At 40.9% G+C, this 13,643-nt stretch overlaps 1 protein-coding gene and 1 non-coding gene across 2 annotated transcripts in view; both read right to left on the bottom strand.

Moving 5' to 3' along the window:
- DISC1 (DISC1 scaffold protein) overlaps positions 1–13,643 on the bottom strand; it is a 345,468-nt gene that overhangs the window by 53,507 nt on the left and 278,318 nt on the right. The gene's annotated exons all lie outside the window — the stretch shown is intronic.
- LOC147916783 (small nucleolar RNA SNORA25) lies at positions 2,766–2,889 on the bottom strand. The gene has a single exon (XR_015552596.1). It is a non-coding gene; the product is annotated as a small nucleolar RNA SNORA25 (small nucleolar RNA).

The raw sequence follows: 13,643 nt of genomic DNA on the forward strand, positions 1-13,643 counted from the left end.
TGCTTTTCATCGAACCTTTCTCCACTTCTCCTTTGCAGACCAATTGTTACTTCTTTCATCCAGACTAAACACATCCATCTACCTTCTAAGGCCCTCCTACACGGGCCACATGTTACCTAACCAGCTGCACTGCCCATAGAGCCACAATAATCCGTTCTGTCTGGTCAAACTGGTTCTCCCAGACCAATGAACGAGCCATGCCATGCCCATTCACTCACAGGGGCTCTCTGCCTCCTGGTATTCCGGAAGGGGGATCTCAAACTCTCCGCCCCACAAAGCAACCACTGCCTTCACTGATCAGCTTCTCTCAACTCCTATGCCCCAGAAAACACCTGGAACTTTTTTTTTTACAAATGTATGTTGTCTTTTCCTCATCTTATCAAAAAAAAATGTGCATGCTCCATAGTTCTCTGTGATTTCAGGTAGCGTGTTGAACAAGCAGGAGGAGATAAATAATGATAAGCAATTGATAGCCTCCTCGTAGAGGATCAATATGAGTTCTAGGTCCCAGAGGACGTGCCTGTGGCAATCTAAGATCCTGTTCCACTAGAATGCTCCAAGACAGTTGTCTGACCAAAATCACAGTCTTTCTCATTATTCAAATATTAAATCTGATATGACACGTTTTGTGTGTACCTTGTATGGAAAACTTATTTTAGAAAAACAATTAGAAATAAGAATTATTCACAAAGGCTTTTGTTTTTTTAAAAGGGCTTCCTCCTGTCTATCTTCATCCCTTGTACTTTCCATATTTTCCTGCTTTTGAAATTGTTAAGAAAAAAGACTTTCTTTGGGACGAGCTACATCTTTCCCCCCACTTCCAGCCCTGGGGACAAAGGACTGGAGGAAAGAAGACTGGTGACTTTTAGTTACATGATGTCAGTCCCCCTCATTTCAAGGCCTCGAGACTCTTGAGCAAAGAGAAATTAATTTTTTAAATTACTATATAACAAAAGTTAGAAACCAGTGAAATGCCCTTCAATGAAATACAGTTTAGTAAAGTGTAGTGTGTGCACTTATTGGAACATTAATTACTATTAAAATTATGGCTATAATTATCATATAGTAACACAGGAAAAATATTTTTTTACAAACCACCTGGTTGAAAAAAGCAGTATTTCCAAAATCAATACATATAATTAATTATAACTGTTGTCAGTCCTGGGAGATCTTGGGGCAGTATACTCTAAGTGTGAGGAGTAAAATATAATTGTCAGCACAGAATGGGTCACAGCGCTCTGCAAAATCTAAATCTAAGATTCTGGCTCCCAGTTCTTTAGGACTTGACGCTTTTCTGATTAAATGGACTGATGGGCCTGCAATAAGAAGGTAAGTAACAATACAATGGGTTCTATTTCCTATGCCTAAGAAGTTTTACATTCAAAAGTTGTATTGCCAGGTACAGAATCTTTCGTCTAAGGGAGGACTATAAATATATATGGGTACATTATAAAAAAGCAGTGGATGGATAAACCAAAATTGAATAAAAATGGTTTCCTGTAAGAAGTCAGGAACAGGTTGGAGAGAGGAAATGACAGCCACACTTCTCTGAATATACCTTGTTCTGTACATTTGACTTTGAACCATAAGGTTTGTGTTATATATTTCTAAAAACAACAACCACTAAAATAGAAGTCAAAATAAAATAGATAAGCCCATTGTGCATTGAGCTAGCTATGCATTGGGTTGATGGTTGTGCTACACCAAGGGGAATTAATTAAAGTTACTTTAAAACTCTATAATTTAACTGTGCATCCCTAGTGGACATATCCTAAGAACAAACAGAACTGCAAAGAAGTCTTAAGTTGTTTTTAGTTATTACATTATTAATAATAATATCAGTATTATTATTCTGCAGCTATATATATCAAATATACTATTATATATAGATATACTATACATATAGAGATATATTATATATATAGTATGGTACACTATATATGTGTAGTCAAATATACTATTTCATATATAGAGATAGACATGTATATAAGTAATTATACTAATGATCCTAGGAACGAAAATTTTCAGCATAAGAGAAAAGAAATACAAATATAAAATCAAAGAAGTTAAGTAAAACCATGGAATCCTAAATTTGAACTAGAAATAACAATATAAATTTGTGATATAATTTCTTTGTCTAAAATTATACTAGCTCTGTCTACTGAAAAGGCCAAGAAATAATAACCAACCCAGTAGCTATGAGGACCCCCAGGGCCCAGACTTTGGTCTCTAAATCCCATTTCCTACTAAAAGTAACAACGGCTGCTTGCAGAAAATGCCGATTCCAAATCTGGACCAGGAAATGTCCAAGATGAGCCTGAAACATCTTGTGACATCAGAAAACAAGGAAGATTCTGGGTTGATGTTAAAAGATTCAGGAGCCAATTTGAAAGGGCTCTCAGCCAAAGATAGGAGAATTTGAAAAAGAATAGTTTCTATAAGGAATTGAAACATAACAAATATGTTAAAAATCCATGATTGCCTAATGATATACACACACACGCACACACACCCACAGACGTTTTGTTCACCTTTGGAGGATGCTAGAAAACCAATTCTTATTCTGAAAACTCTTTATGCATTTATTGGTGCATAAAGAAAAAGAATCAAGCATTTATCCTGTCTTTCTTTCATAAATTGTAGCTCAGGACAATCAACAGACATTGAAAGAAATTTATATTTTTTTATTTTTTAAAATTTGAGACATTTATTTACTTTCCCACATCACCAGTCATGGATTATTATGAATGAACTGAGTGGCCGCATCTTGCATCTCTTCAGGGAAAGATAGCACTATTGAGTGACTGTGGCATCCTATGGAGAATTTCTTTGGTCATAGTGTTAAGACCTCTGGTTTCACAGACTCACAAGCCCTCTTTGAAATGACCTAAAGAAATTTCTTTTTTTATAGAGGAATTCTAGGTAAAAAATGAGGACAGTGATGGAATTAGAACATTACTGTTTTGCAACCCACTAATGAAATAACAAATCTAGTCAATAATCACCAATGTAGGTAAAAAGCTGATGGGGAATTTGATACAAAAAGGGGAGCGCTCCCAATACCTGAACCCAATGATCAATCTTAACTCCACACGAGAGAAATAACAGATATTATTGGCTTCCTTACGTGATTCAGCAGAAAGTTACAACACTATCAATGAAGCACTCTTGACAATAAATCAAACTTCAATATAATCAAATCTCTAGGTCTAACTACCAGTTTATGGGACATACATGGGGGGGAAAAACATGTTAGTGACCACAAGGATACAATTAGCCAAGTTACGTAGGACAAACAACTTGGTTTCTTCAACAACAAGCAAATAAAGTAGAAGGAGAGGGAACCTGCAGATTAAAAGAGACCTAAAACACATTTCTTAGTTTGAATAAGCCACCTGTTAAAATAAAATTATGAGACAATTAGGGAAAATTGGAACACCGACTGGACACCTGATGATATTGTGAAGGTAAGTTTTTAGGTGTGATAATAGTATTATAGTTATTTTTTTAAAGTCTTTATCTTTCTGAAGATATGTAATGACATATTTATGGATTAAATAAAATGTCTAAGATTTGCTTCAAAATATTCCTGTTGAGGGTAGAGTGGGTGTGGTAGACTGAACAATGGCTCCCCCAAGATGCTCATGTTCTAAACTGCAGAACCTGTGAATGTTACCTCATATGGCAAAGGAAACTTTGCAGATGTGATTGAATTAAGGACTTTGGAATGAGCAGATTATTTCAGATTATCTGGTGAGCCCAATGATGTAATCACAGTGGTCCTTATAAGAGGGAGACAGAAGGGTCAGAGTCAGAGAAGGCGACACGATGACAGAAGCAGAGATTGGAGTGATGTGCTTTGAAGATGGAGGAAGGGGCCACAAGCCAAGGAACACAGCGGAATATAGTCGGCCACAGCAGCTGGAAAAGGTAATGAAACAGATTCTCCACTCACAGCCTCCAGAAGGAGCCAGGCTGCCATTACTTGGACTTTAGCCCAGTGAAACTGATTATGGACTTCTGAACTCCAGAACTGGAAGAGAATAAATTTGTGTTGTTTCAAGCTATTAAGTTTGTGGTCATTCGTTTCAGCAGCAATAGGAAACTACTACAGTGGGAAAGTGGATGGGAGTATAGCGGAAATCAGTTTGGCCATGTGTTGAAAATTGTTGAATTTGTGTGATGTGTACATGGGGGTTCATTATAATTTCTCTATTTTGTGTATGTTTGAAAATGTCCATAGTAATTTGTTTTCTAAAAAAAAAGTCTTACTAAGGGAATTTAAATCAAAAAGTCAATTTTTAAGATACAAGTATCAACTTTCATAAGTCTGTCCCATACCCAACTCCAGAATGTTGTGCCAACATCAGTTTTGGAGAACCAGGCTTTAAGGGAGGTTGGGACAGACAGACTACCACACCTACTGAGCAATCCCTGAGGGACCCTGTGAAAGGGGCTTTCTCTCTCTGAGCCTCAACTGCCTTATATATTTGGGTTAATAACAGAGCTTGCATCTCATTGGGTTGTTAGGAGGCTTAAGTGAAATAATTCATTTAAAATGTTCAGTGAATTATCTGACACACAGCATCTCTTAATAACGGTTAGCTATTGATATTGTCATTCCATGTCATTTCCAGCTTTCCAACAAACATTTGAAAAATGGCTCAAATCAGTCTCTATCATGATTATCGCAATCCTCCAAAATGTATTTGCGACATAAGTATTTAGAGTCTATTTAAATCACCAATATTGTGTTTTAAAAAGCTCTTGTTTTTGTTTGATTATTTTGTCTTGATGGTCTCCCGAGATAATGAGCAACTCAGAACCAAAGCTAACGGGGAAGCGGAGCAGGGAGGCTGTAAAGACATCCCTCTCCTGGAACAATAACTGGCTGGCCTCTCAGGTTCCAAATATTCGACAGTCCTTTCTCCCAGTGAGTGTCTATGTTCCTGGGTTTATTCCTCAACCTGGCACTAAGAATTAGAACTCTTATCCTGCGTACACTGAAGGGAGATCGTCCTTGTCCTGTCCCAAAGTTACATCTTCCTCTGGAGCAGCTGCAAGAAAGGGCAGACCAGCTCTTTCATGAACAAACTTGCAGCAGCTATTCTGTGCCCTGCTCCTTTTAAGAAGACTGTTTTCTGCTAACTGGTGACAACAGTCCTCCCCGTGGGGCTTAAAGCTAGAGTCAAGGTTGACACCCAGAGGCTAGGAAATAATCAGCATTTGTAAAACACCCTTTTCCTGTACACTGTGATGTCTCAAGTTCACCTAGGGCCCTGAAGTCAGACCAGTTGGAGATGGGACTTGCAGGCCCACTACACACTTTGCAGCAAAATAGAACGTTTGCTCCTGAGAAACATGGGTGAGAAGGGGGATGCAGAGTCCCCTGCAGCCTGGCCTGGTCTCCTGTTTCAGAAGCCACAGAACTTAGGAGGGACGTGCAGTGAGCCAAGGAGGGTTATTTAGACACTTAATAAGTACACTAATAAGCAAAGCCTAAAATATTTTTCAAATTACTCTGTAGGCTTTTGAATTTCTTGAAGAAAATTACTATGTGGATTAGTATTATTGGTTCATTTTATTATAGGACTTAAAATTGCTGGCAGAAAAATCACTGGTTGCCAAACGAAGTATGGCTATGAGACTTTAAATCAATGCTGCCACCCTTCTAATTCTCTCTAGATCTTTCTTGGGCTTCTTATTAAGGAAGTTACAAGGACAGAAGTATCCACCAAACTGCAGGTACAAGTGCCTCCCTCCATCCACGTAGATGTGAGGGGGTGGGTAAAGTAATGCCTGTTACCAAGTTTTCGTTAGACTCATTTTTCACATTTTTTGAGGACCTGAACAATAGGGATGGTATTTATCCTCATGACTTAACGAAAAAAGACCAATAAAATGGTCCAATAAAAAAATGAACAATAACTTTGATTTTAAAGGTGGTTAAGTTTATTTCATGGGGCTGTCACGATTGGAGTGTCTATGTTACTGCTGTTGTTCAAACTCTGAGGAGATGCAGAGGCTCACCATGCAGAGAGAGGCTGGCCTGTGCCAGTCTGAGACCACGGGGAGGCCAGCCCAGTGCATGCAAACCTGCCACCTCCCGATCCTGCCCTACAGACCCCTGAGTCATGCTTCTCTCCTGCTGTCACTCCACTTGGTTTGTGAGCTGTGAAGATGGCAGCTTGGGGGGCACAGCTGCAGGAAATACCATGTTGCAGACGTCAATATCTACGCTTGTAAGATAAAAGAAATCAGTACTAACTCAGAACCACAGGAACAGCCATAGGTTCAGAGAAAAATAATGTTAGCTTGGGGTGGGAGTGACGAGGGTCCTCCACCTCAGAACTTGCCTGCTAATGATTAACAGCTGGCTTTTCTAGCTTTTGACCTCTGAGCCCTGAAAATACTGAGTACTGTCAAGAGTGTCTCATTCTTATTGTTATTAATACAGCTATTTTTTTTAAAACAGATGCCTGGCTTTCCACCTGAAACCAACAGTCTCTGTTGGTAAGGAAATGCTAACTCCACCATTTGGGGCGTGGGGGAGGGCAGCTGTGGGGCTGGGAAAGATGCATGTGATTACACAGTTAATCCAGGCCAGAATTCAGGACGTTAGGAGGCAAGAGAAATCGGCTGAGGTGTTGAGGGGTTGTTGACGACGTTTGTAAATCACATCCTCAAAGATGCCTGCTCCTATGTGTGGAAACTAGAACAGCAGTGTCCATGATCCACGTGATGTGGTGGATTTGAAGGACACTGAAAAGCCTATCCTGATTGAAATTACTCCTGGACCAGCAATCCTTGTCCCAGGAATTCCTGCCTCTAGACCTTTGAACAAAGTTGTGGCCATCTCCATAATGTTTATTTATTCTTCCTTGAAAGAGGAAGACATTGACCAGGTTAGCATCACAATCCCCAAAGTTACAATAGACAGGATGCATCAAATGAGGCGAGTGGGGGCAGGTTGTTGATGGTACCATAAAGGCACATGAGGAGGAGACAGAGCCCAGTATCACAGGCCTCACACCGGAACTAGGGCCCGCATGCCCCATAAGCAATGTATGGTCACTGCTCTCTGGAGCAGCTTGTTTGTTTTTTCCTAAACCTTGGAGCCGGTCTCATTCCTTTCTTACCCTTGAGTTCAGGCAGTGCTGACATCGCAGCATAGACTATGGTAGCAACAGGCTGATATATCATTTGCCGTTTTCTTCATCTATTTCCAAAATCCTCATGTCATGAGGTATGGTGGCTGTTAATAATAGAGTCAAACTTAGAGAGGGAAGCGCAGAGTCTGAAGCCACATGACTAGCTGATTTGCTTTCATGAGTCCATCTCTCAGGATTTGAATCTCTGGATATTGTCCCACTGAATCTTAGAGAAGAATCCTTCCTCTTAGATGGACTAAAGTAGCTTGAGACGAGAAGCCAAGCTCCCTTGTCTCAGCTGCTATATAAAGGTCTAAATGCTGACAACCCAGAAAACAAAGATGGGACCAAATTCATTCTGAAGTCGTACAATTACACTTGATGAAACCCTTCTAGTGAAAGGATCCATAGTCACTTATAGATGGACAGAATCAGATGAAATATATTCCAGGTGACACTCTGCCCCTTTGGCAAGCAGGAGGGCAAGACAACTTACAGAAACACATCTTCCCTTCAAACTCCAATAAGCCTCACAAATGAGCACACTGGCACCAAAGCAACACTCTAGAACAATGTCCATTCTGTAACTACAAGAGTTGACAAACGCCATCATCAAAACAAAAATAAGTTCCACTAAATAGCAATAAATCAAGAAAATTCTAGAGACAGGGTGTCAATTAAAAACGACAGGCTTGAAATCACTTAAAAAGTGGGATGGTGCAGCAGCCCATCTGTGCCCATGGAACACATCTATCGAAAAACTGCAGCTTCTAACCAGAGTGTTCGCTTATTGTCCCATTTACAGAATAATAGAGGAAATAACTCAGTCCAATTGCTTTGTGTAATTGTCACAAGTCATCGTCTTGGTGATTCTCTTCTCTTCTTTAGTCCATTAAATAATTTTATGATTTCTTTTGGGGATTTTATTTTTAAGAAGCAAAACTAAAATGCCCTGTTTTTGTGATGAATGGGAGCTACAGAATTATCTTTTGAGGTTTAGCATACAATACAATCCCATAAAATTCTCCCAGCTCAAGAAATGTCATCTTTACATCAGCAGCAACAGAAGGAAAAAAACTGTTTTCCGCCTGAGGCGGTTGTGATAAGGGATTTAGAACCCATCCTGGTGTGAGCTACCAGATGTAATGCGAGGGAGCCCAGCACACAAAGTGTCTGCAGCTCGATGCTTTGTAGCCAAGGTTCACACAGCTGTTGTATGACTCAGATGGTGGGGGTGGCACTGGGGTGGGGAGGAAGAAAGGAGCAAAATGAGTCACAAAACATGTTGTGTGTAATATTTTGTCTAACCTACATTTGCCAAGGCTGCCGCAGAGCTGTCATCTCACTTTATGTGAGATAAGGGCATTGAGCAGAGTCTTAAAAATGACTCCATGCTAGAAGTGAGCGTCTGAGAAATTCCAAGAGGAGTTTTACTTGTATTAATCATGCATCTGAAGCTAACAGGTTCATACCATGTTAGCAAATTAAACTATCACACAATCTTGACAACGCTTCCTTGAATCGTTAAAAGTCTTCTCATTTTAATTAATGACAAATTGGATATCTACCTACTGGGGTTTCCATTGATACAGCAATTAATTTTTCTTTACGATTTCTCAACTCCCTGCCAAAATGCATCAAAAACACTCAAGCTGTAATGGCTTCTCTTGAGTTCGTAAAAATCACCTTAGTTTGGACATTCTCTATTGATTAATTACAATTGCCTTTTTCAAAATGTGACAGGCACCTTGAAATGTGCACACTCTGCAGCACACTGGCATATGTGGAGGGACAATGGGCACACAGGCTCATGGAGCACAGTGGACATAACCCCCACTCGGCTGCCTTCCTTAGTTCAGTCTAATGCAATCACAACTGAATGTCTGTCTGCCACCTACACACAACAGAATAAAGAAGGAAGAATCACTGGGCATCTTGCCACGCCTCAGGCCTCCTTAAATATTGGTTGATTTCTTAATTGATCTCAGTGGGCAGAATGATCATTTCACTGCTTTAAAGCAGAGAAACTTTGGGTTGAACTGCACAAACCACAGCAGAGTCAGCAAACAGAGCCTTCCGTTCTAAATTGTAGCCAATCTCCCATCTATTTTCTATTCTATTAGCCCAAATCACAGTTATCTTTCTTCTTTTTCAGGCTATCTTTTACAAACAGCAGCATATCCAGGGGCCAGCCCCGTGGCATAGCCGTTAAGTGCGCGCGCTCCCTCCGCTGCTGGTGGCCCGGGTTCAGATCCCGGGCGCGCACCGACGTACCACTTGTCAGGCCATGCTGAGGTGGCGTCCCATATAAAAGTGGAGGAAGATGGGCACAGATGTTAGCTGAGGGCCAGTCTTCCCCAGCAAAAAGAGGAGGATTGGCATGGATGTTAGCTCAGGGCTGATTCTTCCTCACACACACACACAAAAAACCCAGCAGCACATCCAACTAAATGTTGAAGTATCAGTGATATAGAAAATGATGACAAGCGAGTAAGACCTCCTCCTCACATGTACTGCAACCTGTTAGTACTGACGTGGTAATCAAAACTCTGTCTTCTCCTTGTACCACACCCCTTATGCTACCCAGAGTCTTCCACTGCACTTCATACTGGGAAGAAGAGCTCCCTCCTCTTTGAAGCCCCTCCCAGACAAACCCAGCTGGCTTCCATCTAGTCTTTCTTCTTCTTTCCTTCTGCCACCCTCTTCTCCAGGGCAACATTTTTGCTTTCTCAAAGGAAGGTGTCAGAGGGAGAGAAGCAAGTATATCGGAGTTACTTTCCCCCTGAAAATGCTTTCTCTGAGGTTGAGGTGATTGTACGCTGAGCTCCACAGAAGGTCAACGTGAGCGGCCTTAGAGATCTGTGAACCACAGAAGAGATGATAAACTCTTCCCAGCGCCTGAGCTCTGGGGCCTGGGAGCTCAGGTCTTTCTCTCTCTCAGGTCTCTCTCAAACACTCTAAAGATTGGTTCTAAAGGCAGCAGTTTGTTCTAGGATCGTAGCCATTTGGTCATAGAAACCCTGGGAAGCTCTAAACCTTGTCACAGCCATTAACAAGAATGCAATTACCTCATTTCTTTCCCTTTCCACCCTCTGCGGGAGATGCTAACAGCTGGCCAAAGGGCACGCAGCAGAAAAAGCTAAGAGTTTGGATAATCAATAAGGTTTGGCAGACCCTTAATGGAGGCTATTAATTACAAACAAACATCTCTTCTGTCCCCATAATTTCACCAAGAAGATAAGAGATTCTCTTCTGGTTTTATAAAATAAGGTTTTTTTTTTTTAATGTAGATTTTTTTTTTTTTCTGTGAGGAGGATTAGCCCTGAGCTAACATCTGTTGCCAGTCCTCCTCTTTTTGCTGAGGAAGATTGGCCCTGGGCTAACACCCATGCCCATCTTCCTTTACTTTATATGTGGGACACCTGCCACAGTATGGCTTGATAAGTGGTGCGTAGGTTTGTGCCCGGGATCTGAACCTGCGAACCCCGGGCCGCCGAAGCAGAGCGCATGAACTTAGCCACTATGCCACCGGGCCGGCCCCCTAACGTAGATTTTTTGGTTCCACAATTTTCATGGTGTCACAGCTGCTACTAAGGTCATAATAGCTAGCATTTATTAAGCCCTCTTTGTATACAAGAAACGTTCTTTATTATTGGCCCATTTTAATGATGGGAAATTGAGTCTTGAAGAGACTTATTAACCTAGCGATGCCCCACGGTTCAGAAGCGGCCACACACGAATCTAGACAATCTGATTCCAGAGCCTGCACTTTATCTAAATGTCTCAGTTTCTCCATGATCGTCAGAAAAGAGATTATATGTCTGAGAGTTTGTTTTTTTTAAAAAATAGTAATACCTTGAGGGGAGAGAGACCCTTTATAGTAATTCCTGTGTCCAGGCGCTGCTGCTCAGCATACCTAGAAGAAAAGATTGGACTCCGTCTCCCCTTTGTGGACCAGCTGTAGAGGCAGATGGGATTCAGGGAGTGGCGGCTTCTTTTCTTGCCCTGAAGCAAAGACTTGCCTAATTGGGGGAGTTGGGTGGGGTTCTAAGGGCAAGAGCTCTGCTTTCTCTTGCTGAAGAACTGCATGCAGGCCTTTTGTAATTGAGCTGAGTGTTCTGGAAACTAAAGTAATCATAACTGAACATTTCAAGGGAAAAAGTTCTTAGAGAATGGAAAGTATTGTAGTGAATCATAAGGCAAATGCAGACCTACAAAGTTTATTATAAATCATACCATTTACATATACTTTTAAAAATGTTACTTAGTTTTATATACATATCAGTCATCCTTAATTCAGTGTCTAGAATAGTAAACTACTATGGTGGTGACCCTAATCCCCATATAAATGTTACCAGTATTTTCCCTACCCTTGTTTTTCCTTCTTTTTTCCCTACTCTTTGTTAATTCATGCCATTTTGTTATATTTTATGTATTATTTTTTCTGTAGGAATGTGTCTTTATGTACTTAAGCATTATTAAGTATACTTAAGGTTTTTCTGGTAGGAGATGAAATAAGGCTAAAAATTCCATGTAAACAATCAATGATTAAACATTAAATTAATGATTATGTAGATCTTTGTAGAATTAAGTGCTTTACATTTTCTTATCAATTTGAATTTCAAAATAATAAGGTATTTTAGATCAGTGTCTCCGAGAAAAGTAGACAATATAGCCAAATTGTTTCAATATTCAAGTGGGCAAATCTAACAACAAATATTTTCACGAAGGCTTTCATGTATATGATGTGTAGGATCAATTTATCTGGTTTTAGAGGGGAAATGTGGGCTTGCTACAAATGTCTCTATCAACCAATGGATGAAGTCACAAGTATTTCCTATGTGTGAGGACTGAGCCCTGAGTAGGCATTTGAGGTGAGAAGGCAAAACACGGACAGATAAAAGGAAAACTCATGTCCCAAGGCTGTGCGATCAAAGAGCAAGTGAGAGGTAGACACGAGGCAAGACAGGAGCCAGAAGAGGGAGAAATCTCCGTGGGCCACATCCACTTAAATAGAATCTGAAAGGATAGACAGGATTCAACTCAGTAGAGAGACTGCTTATCAGGCAGGGACGAAAAGGAGCCGTGCACTTCCCAGTCTCTGCATCCTGAATGTCTCCTGCTAATGAGAGCGAGACGGAGCTGATACAAATCGCCCCCAGCTGGGAATGGAGGTGGACGCATGAAGGTCACGCCAAATCGAGGAGGGGAAAGAAAGAAGCTGAGCATCTCTGTCTTTCTGAGACTGCAGAAGAAAAACAAAAAGGGGTCAAGGTCATGAAGAAGCAGAGAGAAAGGCACTGAAGCTCTCCGTGAAGAACTGAGGCCTCGGGAGAGCAATGACATGTGTGACTTGTGCTTGTTGAGAGGGAGAGGAGGAAGGCAAGTGTCGGCGACAAAACAATAAAATAAAAGTACGAGAAACAAACGGAGGTGTCCACGTGTGTCTGCTTTCCTTTTCTTTGTACCAAGGGGGAACGGGGTTCCCATGGCAGCCAGTTGCTTATTTGCTGTCTGCCATTTCTTATATTCATTTCCCTCAACAGCTTTTGAAATAAGTTCAATGTGGATTGAAAATGGATTGTTCCAGGTCCACAGGAGCTTCAAAATTATCTTGCATAATTTAGAATAAAGAGCATTATATGTGGGACCTCTAAGAATTCCATTCATTGTTAAACTCCTGCTAGGAAGTGAGTGAGCAGCCTCCGTGCCCGCCACGAAAGCTAGCACTGCTCAGTCAAGTCTGGAAAGTACTCCGAGGAAAAGCAGACTCACAGGCTTTCAGCTATTATGCTGTAAAGGGCCACACACCTGAATAAGGCTCATGAATTCCTGCCTGAAGTCACCGACAGTCCCACATTTTAAATTCCCTCTCCTCTGCCTTTTGTAATCCTGCCCTTTCAGTCTTCATGTTTCTGTCTCCTTCATCTCCTTTGTGTGGTCTGAACGCTGACTCTTCTGTTATAGAATTAACTCCTTTTTTTCTTTGTGGATGTGAAGACAAAGACAGCTGCTAGATGGTGTGGTCATGGCTGAATGTGATATCTGATTCGGTATTAGAAAGTAAGTAAGTGAATATTATCTCCAGCACTGTCTCTGATATTTTTTATTTGTGTACACTCATCAGGAAAAAAATTATGAACATTAATCTAATATTTGTTTCATAAATTGTAGTACTATATACATCTAAAGCATTTTCAAAAAGAAATTTTAAATGAGTGAAACAAAAAAGTAAAACAGAAATTCTAAAATGTTCTTCCCATATCCTAGTGGAGCATCCTGTGTGCAGCTGCTTTGGAAACAAGTGCTCTAGAGACCCCATCTTCAGCCCTAATTCCCATCTTCCTTAGATTGTGGGCAGCTGGTCATCAGCACAATTGCTTTTGGCCATGACTGACAGGCTCTGGGAGCAGTGGGTGAGGGACAGACCTTGGTCTCAGAGGCACTTGGGAGTGTCCCCTCACCTGGCACAGGTCTGTGGGTGGTACTGTT

The sequence above is a fragment of the Ceratotherium simum genome, chromosome 6, assembly GCF_057802395.1.
Source record: "Ceratotherium simum simum isolate JZ-2026a chromosome 6, ASM5780239v1, whole genome shotgun sequence".
Taxonomy (NCBI): Eukaryota; Metazoa; Chordata; class Mammalia; order Perissodactyla; family Rhinocerotidae; genus Ceratotherium; species Ceratotherium simum.